Source organism: Bos grunniens, chromosome 16, assembly GCF_055505025.1.
Source record: "Bos grunniens cultivar Pamir isolate PY7600 chromosome 16, Bosgru_T2T1.0, whole genome shotgun sequence".
Taxonomy (NCBI): Eukaryota; Metazoa; Chordata; class Mammalia; order Artiodactyla; family Bovidae; genus Bos; species Bos grunniens.
In genome coordinates, this window is record NC_141180.1 from 8,969,137 (window position 1) to 8,982,166 (window position 13,030).

At 49.1% G+C, this 13,030-nt stretch overlaps 1 protein-coding gene across 1 annotated transcript in view; it reads left to right on the top strand.

The window, feature by feature from the left end:
• The first annotated feature begins 8,607 nt into the window (after nt 1-8,607).
• Nucleotides 8,608-13,030, top strand: part of TRAF5 (TNF receptor associated factor 5) — a 45,974-nt gene continuing 41,551 nt past the window's right edge. Inside the window, exon 1 of the mRNA XM_086343288.1 lies at nt 8,608-8,735. The gene's annotated coding sequence lies outside the window, so the exon portion shown is untranslated. The remainder of the gene's footprint in view (nt 8,736-13,030) is intronic.

Here is a 13,030-nt window from a genome sequence, read left to right on the forward strand (position 1 = left end):
AGAAACTACTGATAAATGCAACAAAATGATGAACCTCAGAAACACGATGCCAGCTGGCACAAAGTGCAATCTGTTTATTTGCAGAAAATTTCCGGAAAATACAAACCTATAGAAACAGGAAGCAGATTTCTCTTGCCTTAGTCCAGGGCTGGGAGCAGGGACTGACGGATTTGTTCTAAAATTTCATGATGGTTATGATTACATAACTGTATACATCTAATGAAATTCATTGACTGGGTGAATGGTATTGAAAATATAACAGTAAAGTTGTTTAAAACTGGGAAAAGTACAAAACAAAAATATGTGCAGGAATCCCAGTGCTTCCATAGTGAGAGGCCCCATCGGGCCCACAGAAGATCGCATGGGATTTCTCAGGACCCAGGGGCAGGTCACAGAATACTGAGGTGTGGCTGGAATCAAAGATATTTGAACTTTGTCAAATTTTCCCAGGATAACCCCCTTCCTCAGCTTCTGCCTTTCCTTATTAATTCTTCTGTCCTATTTTCTATAAAACAGAGGATATGGTCAACAAAGTTTAGAGTGTTGTTTAAAATCTCTTCACATAGAGTAGCCACAATTCTCAGAAAGAAGAAATATTTTTTAAAAAAGTCTTCCTTGTTACTAACTTATTACAAAGTCTAACAAAACCAAATCATGCCAATCAAACCCCTGATCTTACTTCATACTTCCTAAGTGTTATATAATAACCTTAAAACCTATAGTTTAATGTCTTACAGGGATTAGGCAGAATTAATACATTAAAATGTCTTTCTAAGCACTGATGGGAATTTGTATGTATGAATCTTATTAAAGGAACTGTCAAAATGGACAGAATCCACATTTAGCCAAGCATATGATGAAGACTGGAGAAGGGAATGGCAACCTGCTCCAGTATTCTTGCCTGGGAAATCCCACGGACAGAGAAGCCTGGCGAACTGCAGTCCTGGCGTTGCAAAGAGTCAGACACGACTGAGCAACTAACCAGCAAACAACAACGATGAAGACAGCAGGCCTAATTTTAAAATAATAAAAATCTCATTTCTTCTACAGAACAGAGAGGGGAGTGGGTCAGTGTGTGTACTGAGTGGAGACCCCCTGGAACAAAGACAGAACATACAGGTACAGTATAAGTCTGTTTTCCTTCAGTTGGTAGTGAACCTAGATGAGAACTGAGTGAAGCAAGTAGAACAAAAGAAGTATGGGCCTTTCTTGAGCTACTATGCTAAAAGAGCAGCTGCTGGATACATGTATTTAGGAGATGTGTGTTCATACCAAACCTGCACGTGAATTATTATAGCAGCTTTTATTCATAATTGCCCAAACCTGGGAGCAACCATCAGGACTGGGAAATCAAATCATTTCTGGGGGGATCTTCCCAATCCAGGGATCGAACCCAGGTCTCCTGCATGGTGGGCGGATTCTTTACCAGCTGAGCCACAAGAAAAGCCCAAGAATACTGTTGTGGGTAGCCTGTCTTCTGCTGTCTTCTCCAGCAGATCTTCCTGACCCAGGAATTGAATTGGGGTCTCCTGCATTGCAGGCAGATACTTTACCAACTGAGATATCAGGGAGCAACCAAGATGTTCTTTCAGTAAGTGAATGAATAAACAAACTGTGATACATCCAGAGAACGGATGTACATTTGGGAAAGGAGTTTTTTAAAACAATTACGCTGGTCCTGGTTGAAGCCCCCACCCCCAGCACTCCCTCCCTCTCTCCCTGTGGTGCTCAGCACACTGACAAGCAGAGTCAGTGGGTAAAGGTTATTTGATGAAAGCAACTGCTGCTGCTAAGTCGCTTCAGTCGTGTCCGACTCTGTGCGACCCCAGAGATGGCAGCCCACCAGGCTCCCATGTCCCTGGGATTCTCCAGGCAAGAACACTGGAGTGGGTTGCCATTTCCTTCTCCAATTCATGAAAGTGAAAAAATAAAGTGAAGTCGCTCAGTCGTGTCTGACTCCTAGTGACCCCATGGACTGCAGCCCACCAGGCCCCTCCATCCATGGGATTTTCCAGGCAAGAGTACTGGAGTGGGTTGCCATTGCCTTCTCCAGATGAAAGCAAAGGGACCACGTATCACTGGATCAAGAAATTAAACACAGAAAATCCACAGGCATGCATTCACTTATTGTCTCAAGGCAGGACTTGTTTAAAGAGCAAGGAAGCATTCTATGTGCTTAGGACCCTGCGGTTTTGCTTTTTGCCTGGGAGGTGTTTTGCTGCTGTATCACGCTTTCCACATGTGGTTCAGTTGTGGGTAAGAACTTTCCATTGTAACTTGCAAATGATGTCAGATGTGCAATCTATGGCCCAAGGAGAGGATTTTTCCTCCTTATCTTATCTTACCGATCTCTCCATGATAGAAGATAGGACATTTTACCCTACTCTAACTAACCCAACCCCACGTCCAAGGAGCTGTGGCTGCGCAGGCACCACAGAGGAGGAGCTATCCCACGTTGAAGGTCAGGAAGGGCGGCTGTGAGGAGACACCCCTCGTCCAAGGTAAGAAGCAGCGGCTGCGCTTTGCTGGAGCAGCCGTGAAGAGATACCCCACACCCAAGGTAAGAGAAACCCAAGTAAGACGGTAGGTGTTGCAAGAGGGCATCAGAGGGCAGACACACTGAAACCATACTCACAGAAAACTAGTCAATCTAATCACACTAGGACCAGAGCCTTGTCTAACTCAATGAAACTAAGCCATGCCCGTGGGGCAACCCAAGATGGGCAGGTCATGGTGGAGAGATCTGACAGAATGTGGTCCACTGGAGAAGGGAATGGCAAACCACTTCAGTATTCTTGCCTTGAGAACCCCATGAACAGTATGAAAAGGCAAAATGATAGGATACTGAAAGAGGAACTCCCCAGGTCAGTAGGTGCCCAATATGCTACTGGAGATCAGTGGAGAAATAACTCCAGAAAGAATGAAGGGATGGAGCCAAAGCAAAAAGAATACCCAGCTGTGGATGTGACTGGTGATAGAAGCAAGGTCTGATGCTGTAAGGAGCACTATTGCATAGGAACCTGGAATGTCAGGTCCATGAATCAAGGCAAATTGGAAGTGGTCAAACAAGAGATGGCAAGAGTGAATGTCAACATTCTAGGAATCAGCGAACTCAAATGGACTGGAATGGGTGAATTTAACTCAGATGACCATTATATCTACTACTGAGGGCAGGAATCCCTCAGAAGAAATGGAGTAGCCATCATGGTCAACAAGAGAGTCCGAAATGCAATACTTGGATGCAATCTCAAAAACGACAGAATGATCTCTGTTCGTTTCCAAGGCAAACCATTCAATATCACAGTAATCCAAGTCTATGCCCCAACCAGTAACGCTGAAGAAGCTGAAGTTGAATGGTTCTATGAAGACCTACAAGACCTTTTAGAACTAACACCCAAAAAAGATGTCCTTTTCATTATAGGGGACTGGAATGCAAAAGTAGGAAGTCAAGAAACACCTAGAGTAACAGGCAAATTTGGCCTTGGAATACAGAATGAAGCAGGGCAAAGACTAATAGAGTTTTGCCAAGAAAATGCACTGGTCATAACAAACACCCTCGTCCAACAACACAAGAGAAGACTCTATACATGGACATCACCAGATGGTCAACACCAAAATCAGACTGATTATATTCTTTGCAGCCAAAGATGGAGAAGCTCTATACAGTCAGCAAAAACAAGACCAGGAGCTGACTGTGGCTCAGACCATGAACTCCTTATTGCCAAATTCAGACTTAAATTGAAGAAAGTAGGGAAAACCACTAGACTATTCAGGTATGACCTAAATCAAATCCCTTATGATTATACAGTGAAAGTAAGAAATAGATTTAAAGGCCTAGATCTGATAGAGTGCCTGATGAGCTATGGAATGAGGTTCGTGACATTGTACAGGAGACAGGGATCAAGACCATTCCTATGGAAAAGAAATGCAAAAAAGCAAAAAGGTTGTCTGGGGAGGCCTTACAAATAGCTGTGAAAAGAAGAGAAGCGAAAAGCAAAGGAGAAAAGGCAAGATATAAGCATCTGAATGCAGAGTTCCAAAGAATAGCAAGAAGAGATAAGAAAGCCTTCCTCAGCGATCAATGCAAAGAAATAGAGGAAAACAACAGAATGGGAAAGACTAGAGATCTCTTCAAGAAAATTAGAGATACCAAGGGAACATTTCATGCAAAGATGGGCTCGATAAAGGACAGAAATGGTATGGACCTAACAGAAGCAGAAGATATTAAGAAGAGATGGCAAGAATACACAGAAGAACTGGACAAAAAAGATCTTCACGACCCAGATAATCACGATGGTGTGATCACTCACCTAGAGCCAGACATCCTGGAATGTGAAGTCAAGTGGGCCTTAGAAAGCATCACTACGAACAAAGCTAGTGGAGGTGATGGAATTCCAGTTGAGCTATTTCAAATCCTGAAAGATGATGCTGTGAAAGTGCTGCACTCAATATGCCAGCAAATTTGGAAAACTCAGCAGTGGCCACAGGACTGGAAAAGGTCAGTTTTCATTCCAATCCCAAAGAAAGGCAATGCCAAAGAATGCTCAAACTACTGCACAATTGCACTCATCTCACACGCTAGTAAATAATGCTCAAAATTCTCCAAGCCAGGCTTTAGCAATATGTGAACCGTGAACTTCCTGATGTTCAAGCTGGTTTTAGAAAAGGCAGAAGAACCAGAGATCAAATTGCCAACATCCGCTGGATCATGGAAAAAGCAAGAGAGTTCCAGAAAAACATCTATTTCTGCTTTATTGACTATGCCAAAGCCTTTGACTGTGTGGATCACAATAAACTGTGGAAAATTCTGAAAGAGATGGGAATACCAGACCACCTGATCTGCCTCTTGAGAAATTTGTATGCAGGTCAGGAAGCAACAGTTAGAACTGGACATGGAACAACAGACTGGTTCCAAATAGGAAAAGGAGTACGTCAAGGCTGTATATTGTCACCCTGCTTATTTAACTTCTAGGCAGAGTACATCATGAGAAACACTGGACTGGAAGAAACACAAGCTGGAATCAAGATTGCCGGGAGAAATATCAATAACCTCAGATATACAGATGACACCACCCTTATGGCAGAAAGTGGAGAGGAACTAAAAAGCCTCTTGATGAAAGTGAAAGTGGAGAGTGAAAAAGTTGGCTTAAAGCTCAACATTCAGAAAACGAAGATCATGGCATCTGGTCCCATCACTTCATGGAAAATAAATGGGGTAACAGTGGAAACAGTGTCCGACTTTATTTTTTTGGGCTCCAAAATCACTGCAGATGGTGATCAGCCATGAAATTAAAAGACGCTTACTCCTTGGAAGGAAAGTTATGACCAACCTAGGTAGCATATTCAGAAGCAGAGACATTACTTTGCCAACAAAGGTTCGTCTAGTCAAGGCTATGGTTTTTCCTGTGGTCATGTATGGATGTGAGAGTTGGACTGTGAAGAAGGCTGAGCACTGAAGAATTGATGCTTTTGAGCTGTGGTGTTGGAGAAGACTCCTGAGAGTCCCTTGGACTGCAAGGAGATCCAACCAGTCCATTCTGAAGGAGATCAGCCCTGGGATTTCTTTGGAAGGAATGATGCTAAAGTTGAAACTCCAGTACTTTGGCCACCTCATGCGAAGAGTTGACTCATTGGAAAAGACTCTGATGCTGGGAGGGATTGGGAGCAGGAGGAGAAGGGGACGACAGAGGATGAGATGGCTGGATGGCATCACTGACTCGATGGACGTGGGTCTCAGTGAACTCCGGGAGTTGGTGATGGACAGGGAGGCCTGGCGTGCTGCGATTCATGGGGTCGCAAAGAGTCGGACATGACTGAGCGACTGAAATGAACTGAACTAACCCACAATATTGATCCCTCTGCAGAAAGGGGCAGCCTGAGGAAAATAATGCATCCATCCATCGTTCCAGCAGGTGGCGCCCTCTCCACTCCATCCTCATTCCGCTGACAGCCAAGGCTGCCATCCCATATCCTTACCAATTTACCCGGCAAATTAAACAGTTGAAGGCCTGGTCTGAAGTCGGGAAGTAATCTTAGGGTGTTTAGAACCTACCCAGACTAAAAGTTTATCCCTTCTGTGCAAAAACTTAGTGTATAGTCCAATCCTGCCCTTATTTTGGTAGATGAATTTAGCTTGAAAACTGGATTGTGTTTAGAATACTGCAAATATTTTGAGAACACTAAAACCGCTAAAATTCATCTCCTCAGCTGTTTTGTCTGATGTCACATCAACCATTTTTTTGAGGGGCAATGTGGTGTAGTGACAGAAGTGAAGTGAAAGTCACTCAGTCATGTCCGACTGCAACCCTACCAGGCTTCTCTGTCCATGGAGTTCTCCAGGCCAGAATACTGGAATGGGTAGCCGTTCTCTTTGCCAGGGGATCTTCCCAACCCAGGGATTGAACCCAGGTCTCCTGCATTGCAGACGGATTCTTTACCATCTGTGCCAAAAGCCCACAAGAACCAGACTCCCCATATTCAAATCCCACCTCCCCCAAAACTAAGAATTTTACAATTTGGGGCAAAGTGTTCAAGAGATGAGCTTTTCAAACTGTAAAATAGGGCTGATGATTAAATGGGTAAATATAGATAAAATACTCAGCACAGTACCTGGTGTATAATAAAACTTAATATGAGCTATCATCTTCTAATGTTTAATGTGTGTTTCTACTGTTTAATGTGTATTTATGTCCTCTTCTTCCCATCCATCTTCAAGGTCCTTGAGGAGAGAGATAATGTCTCCTTCATCAGCTATGTCCCAGGATTGGTTTTCTCTCTTCTCCCAGACACCTTGCCCAGGGCTATGTGATCAACAAGGGGAACTGGGAACATGTCCTTGAGTTTTGACTACTACCTATGTGAAATTCCTCTATCTTCACACTGAGACTCCCAGCCCTGGAGTTATGTGGCCTCCCCTTCCCACCACTAAAAGATTCACTTTCTATCCCAGAATCTGATCTCATCATATTTAAAGCTTGGATATCATTCTTGAGACAAATAGGCTGCTTTATTCGATTGATGGGCAAGAGGGATGGAGAGAGACAATTGAATCATATTTAGTAACAGTACCAGGGCCCTGAGCATACCTGCATATATGCATTCAAGACATAGTGATTTTAGCCAGTGAAAGGAGATATAAGCTTACAAAAGCATATTGATTTGTAAGCATCCTGGGGAGTGTGGGGGTGAAGGGTGGACCATGAGAAAGGAGGTGAGTGTAGGCAAGCATAAGTGAAGGTGACCACAGGCCCTATCTCTCCATGAAATCGTTAATCTGACTTGCCAACCAAAAGGTTTGAATCTGGATTTCTGGCTCTTGTTGAAAAAGAAGCAATCAGATAAGGACAGGCTGGCGGGGAGCCTGGCTGCTCCTCTGGACTCCACACATGGTCTTCAGTGCAGCGGCGTCCCTCCCCTTCCCCGTGACTGCAACTTTCACCTCTCCTGTGTGTTTCCTGCCTGGCTCCTGTGCATATCTGAATGGTGCACGTTATTATTAACCCTCTTTGATGAGTAATTGAAGCCCAGGCAGTTGAGTAAATTTCCCAAGGTTGCCTAACTGAAAGTGAAGGAACTAGAATTGGAATTTTGGCCCATTATATTCTAAAATCCATGATCTTCATGCTCCACCAACCTTCACAGAGGAGATTTATGTGGCATACAAATATCAGTTAGAACATATACTCATGGACAGAAGTGGTGTAAGAAAGAGTCTGATATTTGGGAGTAGGGAGACCTGGACTCAAGAGGAAGCTCTGGCACTTGCTGGGTGTTACACCTTGGGCACATCATTTCATGTCACCTCTCTGGGCATCAGATGGCTCATATGTAAAATGAGCATGCCCAGGTCTACTTCCCAAGGTTTTTAATATCACAGGAGATGTCTGGAGAGTCCTAGGTACAATGGCAAGCCCTACAACTCTAAGGGATTGCTAGGCCAGCAAGGAAGGAGCTGGCAAATTGGTCCTGCTGTAAAGGAAAGTCAGGAGGGCTTGATTTGAACCAGACTTCTGGTGGCTGAGATGTTAAAGAATCAGCCTGCAATGCAGGAGACCCGGGTTTGATCCCTAGGCTGGGAAGATTCCCTTGCAGAAGGGGTTGCCATTCCCTTCATTGGTGTGCAACCCACACCAATATTCTTGCCTAGAAAATCCCACGGACAGAGGAGCCTGGCAGGCTAAAGTTTGTGGGGTCTCAAAGAGTGGGACACGACTGAGCGACTAACACGCTTTCAGGAAAGGAAAGGAAAGAGAAGTCACTCAGTCGTGTCCGACTCTTTGCGACCCCATGGGCTACAGCCTACAGGGCTCCTCCCTCCATGGAATTTTCCAGGCAAGAGTACTGGAGTGGGTTGCCATTGCGTCAAAATATGAAAGGGCTGGCTGAGCCTAGGTGTCCCTGATTGAAGGGTAAGAAGGGTACAGTTCAAATGCACCCAGGGAAATCAGCGATGATACTCGAGATTCGAGGGAGGGTCGGTTAGGTCTCCAACTGCCCGGTTTTCTACCTGTCTCTCAGCATCCCGCCCAGCACCTGCCGGGGCGTCCGCCCTCTCTGAGGGCCCGGCGCCCCTCCCCGCGCTCGCTCCCTGGCCCCCCAGGCCCCGCCTCTCCGGGGCCGGGCCCGCCCCCCTCCCTCGGCGGGCGGGGCCCCGCGGCTGAGAGCCGAGCCCCTGCTTCGCAGACGCTGCCTCGGAGCAGCCAGGCGTCCTGCGAGCGCCAGCGCGCCGAGCCCAGGTGAGTCCGGGTGGGTCGCCGCGTGGGGCCGGAGGGAGCGCACCGAGCACCGCTTCTCAGCGCGTCGCGTTGACTTTGAAACCGAAAACACGTCGGCGGCAGGAGCCCCGCAGCTGCCTCCCCGCAGCCCGGCCCGGCCGCCTGTCCCCCGCTCGCGGCCGGCGAGTCCCCGACGGCCGGGGGTGGGAGGGTGGGGTGCACGCGAGGAGGCCCCGGGGCCCGGACCCCGGGTCGGGAGAAGCCGGCGGGACAGGTGTCCCCTGATGCGGGCGAGTGGGTGCGGTGTGTATGGGCGGGGGGCGGTTGGGTTCCGGGCCCCGGAGCGAGTTTTCTGAGCAGAGAAGGGGTATTCCGAGAATGGAGACTGGGGGTCCCGAGCTGGGGAGCGCCTCCAGGGCGAGGGTGTCCACTCCGCGGACCAGAGGCAGGTCGGGGTGTGCGGGCCGGGGAAGGACTTTAGGCGCGTCTGGCACGCGCGCCTGCAAACCCCTGTCTTCCCCCATCGCGCCGTGAGGCATCCCCTCTTTCCACTTTTGCAGGACTTTCCAGCCAGAATATTCTAGAATAAAGCTTAAATACTGGCATGCATGGAACCTCAGGGAAGCCGTTCGATTGGGCGTCCTTATTTAGAACCTCCCTCACCCCCAGCCAAGGAGAGCTCAAAGGGGTCTTGCAGGAACCCAAGACTCAGGTAGGAACGAGCTGCCCAGAGAACACCCAGAGAATTGGTGGAAACTGGGGTCTCCACAGCAGATGGCCTCGCCCTTGTTACTGCTCTGCAGGGTTTTGGCAGTTCTGAGAATTCTCAGTGAATTCTGGGGCCACTGCTCTTGCTACTAACCCCCGGGCGTCTCCTCTGACATTCTGGGCTGTTTCTGCCCCCTCCTGCAGAGTTTCCATATTTGGCTATTTCAGATTTACTTTCATCAGAAGTCGGTTACCTCGCAGTGACAGGCAGGGCTGCTATGCGCTCGCGGTGGGGTTGGTGAAAGGAGGCGTGGCTCCCGGCGGGGACTGTCCCCTGCGCACCCCACCCTCCACAGCCCCGGGCTCTGACCCGTGTCCCTTCCGGACAGGCCTCTAGTAACCAACTGAATTCAGTAAATATTTATTGGGCACCAGTTCTGGGTGAGAAATGGGGAAGGGCCAGTGGAATACTTTCCTTCTTTCAGAGATACTTGCATTTTAAAAGGAGACATAAAATGAAAATTGGTTTAAGTGCTTCTGGGTATAGAACAGTTCTGGCGGAGGTGGGTGAGATAATTTTAGGCAGGGAAAGCCTGGGCTAGAACCTCTCAAATGGAGCATGCAGCTGCCTGCCTTGCCTTCCCCACAGACAGCTGAAGACAGGGGTGTTAGCGCGATTGATGGTTTGGGTGAAAACCTTATCATCTGAACACTCTCACCTCCAACTTCAATTTAAACAAGAGAGACAGACGTTGCTGCAGAAGAGATGAAGGTGCGTTGGAGGCAGAAAATGTCCGACCTTTATTTATCAAGGTTGTTGTTGTTGCTGTTTTGGTTCTTGTTTTGGACTCAGTGGAATGGGCTGACCCTCAGATGCTGGAATCTCTCTCTCCCTGGGTTCTGGACACTGGGAGAAGAAAGCCTTCTGTCTGAGCCAAACTGTGGAAGCCCCGCCAGAGGGGTGGTGGTGGAGGGGGAGACTTTCTCGGGTCCTCTGGGCTGAGGTCTGAGGACAAGCAGGGTTTCCATTGATCCACAAGCATCATCCACCTGCCCTGGGTGGCAGAGTAGTGGAAAAACTATGGAAAGGCGATGGGGTCCCATCCACTGGAAGTACTTGCTGTCGCCACTGGAATAAATGCAGACAGAGGGGGCTGGATGTCTCTGAGTCAGTCCCATCAGGCTAGCCTGGGAAACAGACCGCCTGTGATTATCTCAGCTTTACTGGAGAGGACCCTGAAGAAGAAAATATTAAAGCCTTGTTCATAAAGCCCTTCCCCTTTCAAAGCATTTTTCCCATTACTCTGGACATTTTGTCCTCCACGATACCCTTGAGAGTCAGGCCAAAGCAGGATTATTGTCCACATGGCCCAGATGGGGAGGGGGAAGCACTGAGAGTGAAATAACCCTTTGGACACCACTGCTGGGCCAGGCCTGGGTCTCCAAGGACTGTGGTTCCTCTGACCCAGGCCCCTCACCTTGGTTTCTCAGAGCTACATCCACCCACCTCAAGCTCAGCGAGGGGTGACGAGGGGAGGTGCCTGCATGCCTGCCATGCTTGGTTGCCTCCGACTCTTTGCAATTATAGCCTATGGACTGTAGCCCGCCAGGCTCCTCTGTCCATGGGATTCTCCAGGCAAGATACTGGAGTGAGTAGCCATTTCCTCCTCCAGAGGATCTTCCCAACCCAGGGATCAAACCCACATCTACCCAAGTCTCCTGCATTGTAGGTGGATTCTTTACTGCTGGGCCACCAGGGCTTCCCTGTTGGCTCAGATGGCAAAGAATCTGCCTGCAGTGTAGGAGGTTCAGGTTCAATCTCTGGTTTCGGAAGATATTCTGGAGAAGGGAATGGCAACCCACTCCAGTATTCTTGCCTGGAGAATCCCAGGGACAGAGGAGCCTGGCAGGCAAGGAGTCAGACATGACCGAGCAACTAACAAGCGGACTCAGACTCTGATCATGCCTGGATGATCTGTTCCCAGTAACACAGAGCAAGTTCTCCTGGATACTCTGGCCACAGCATGAACAGACACCTCCTGTGATAGTTCCACCTCCGCTAGCAAACTCAGGGTGAGAATCAGGGTATCTGGTCTTGTTTGTAGCCTGGCGTCTGGCACGGAGGAGGACTAAACAGATGCTGGTGTTGAATTCACTGGAAGTGTGTCTCCCTTGGGCTTCGAGCTGCCGGGGCCCGATGGTTGGGAAACGCATCCTGGGTGGGGCTCTGGAGACACTGTGCTGCCAGCAGGACTCATCTGCACCCCAAAGTCAGCATAGCACCGTTCAGTTGACAAACAGCTGTCTCATCTGCTGAACGTCTCACTGCCTCCCTGAGAGCAGGGAGAGGCAGCTGCTGTTCTTGCATGTTAGTGGGCTGCAAGCTGGGCTCAGACATGACTTCAAATATCTCACAGCGCGTGGGGAGTGGCCAGGACCTCAGCGCATGTCTTCTGACTCGAGTTCATGAGCTCTGATAGTTTTGTGGCTAGAGGAAACCAGGATTCTGGGCAGGAGGGTGGGGGGACCCGAAGGGCGTTCATCAAAGGTTGCCTGACACCTCTGTCACCCATCCGGGTTCTTTAATGAGAGTCAGGAGACCAGGGAGAGGAGGGCAGCGGCTGAGGCCTCCTCTGAATAGCGATGCCTGTTCAGATGGTGACTTTTCCCGACGTTCCTCTGGGGCAGGAGCTGTCACCCCAGTAGTGTTGTAGGTAGGGTGTGTGTGTGCATGTGTGTGTGTGTGTGTGTGTGTGTGTCAGGGAACAAGCTGCAGGGCAGAAGTCACCCCCAGGGCTGCTGAGGATAGAGCCAGGCTACAGAGTTTGCTGCTTTGCTCAGAGCGAAACTGCATTTGGAGGGCCAGACAGCAGCCGTTCCCCTTGGGTCCCCAGCAGGCCCTGTCTTGTGAGGAAGTGGGCTGGAGGGGCAGGGGGAAAATAAAAGTGAAAACACTCAGCGGTCCTCATAGAAAAATTCAAAGTCCCTTTGCGGTGGCAGTGATAAGTCCTTTCTGCCCATTGGCACCTGGAGGCAGGCAGTGGTACCTACAGGCGGGGACGGGGCTGTAGAGAGAGCAGATGCAGCCAAGTGTTGGCGCAAGTCCTGTGGCCCCGGGGTGACTGAGGGAGCCCGAGGAGCGCCCCGCCCCAGGGTTCGTGTTTGCAGGAAGGAGTACCCAGCTCACTTCCTTCCAGGAGAGCCTCACACCTTTTTCCTTGACCCGCGCTCCATCATCACCTCTCCTCTCCAAGCCAGAGCATCCCCGAGGTTTCCTCTGCAGCTTTTCTCTCTCTCAAGGAAAAGGAGCTCTCTTGACCAGTGGGAGAGCACCTTCTCCATCTACACCCCCGATCCCGCCCTCTCCTCTCTTGGAGACAGACCCATTCCCTTCATAATTCCCTGGCCACTGACTCCTTCCCCTCCACCACATGCTCCGTCTCTGTTAAACAAGACCCCAGCTTCCTCGCCCTTTCACCGACCAGATTCTGGAAAGAGCAGCTGGCACTCGCCCTTGCCCTTGGCGTTCTCTTCCTCGTCGGCTCCATGCACCTGCCCCTCTGCCCGTGTTGCCCTTTGCAGGCTTCCAGGGCTGCTAATCCTCAGTC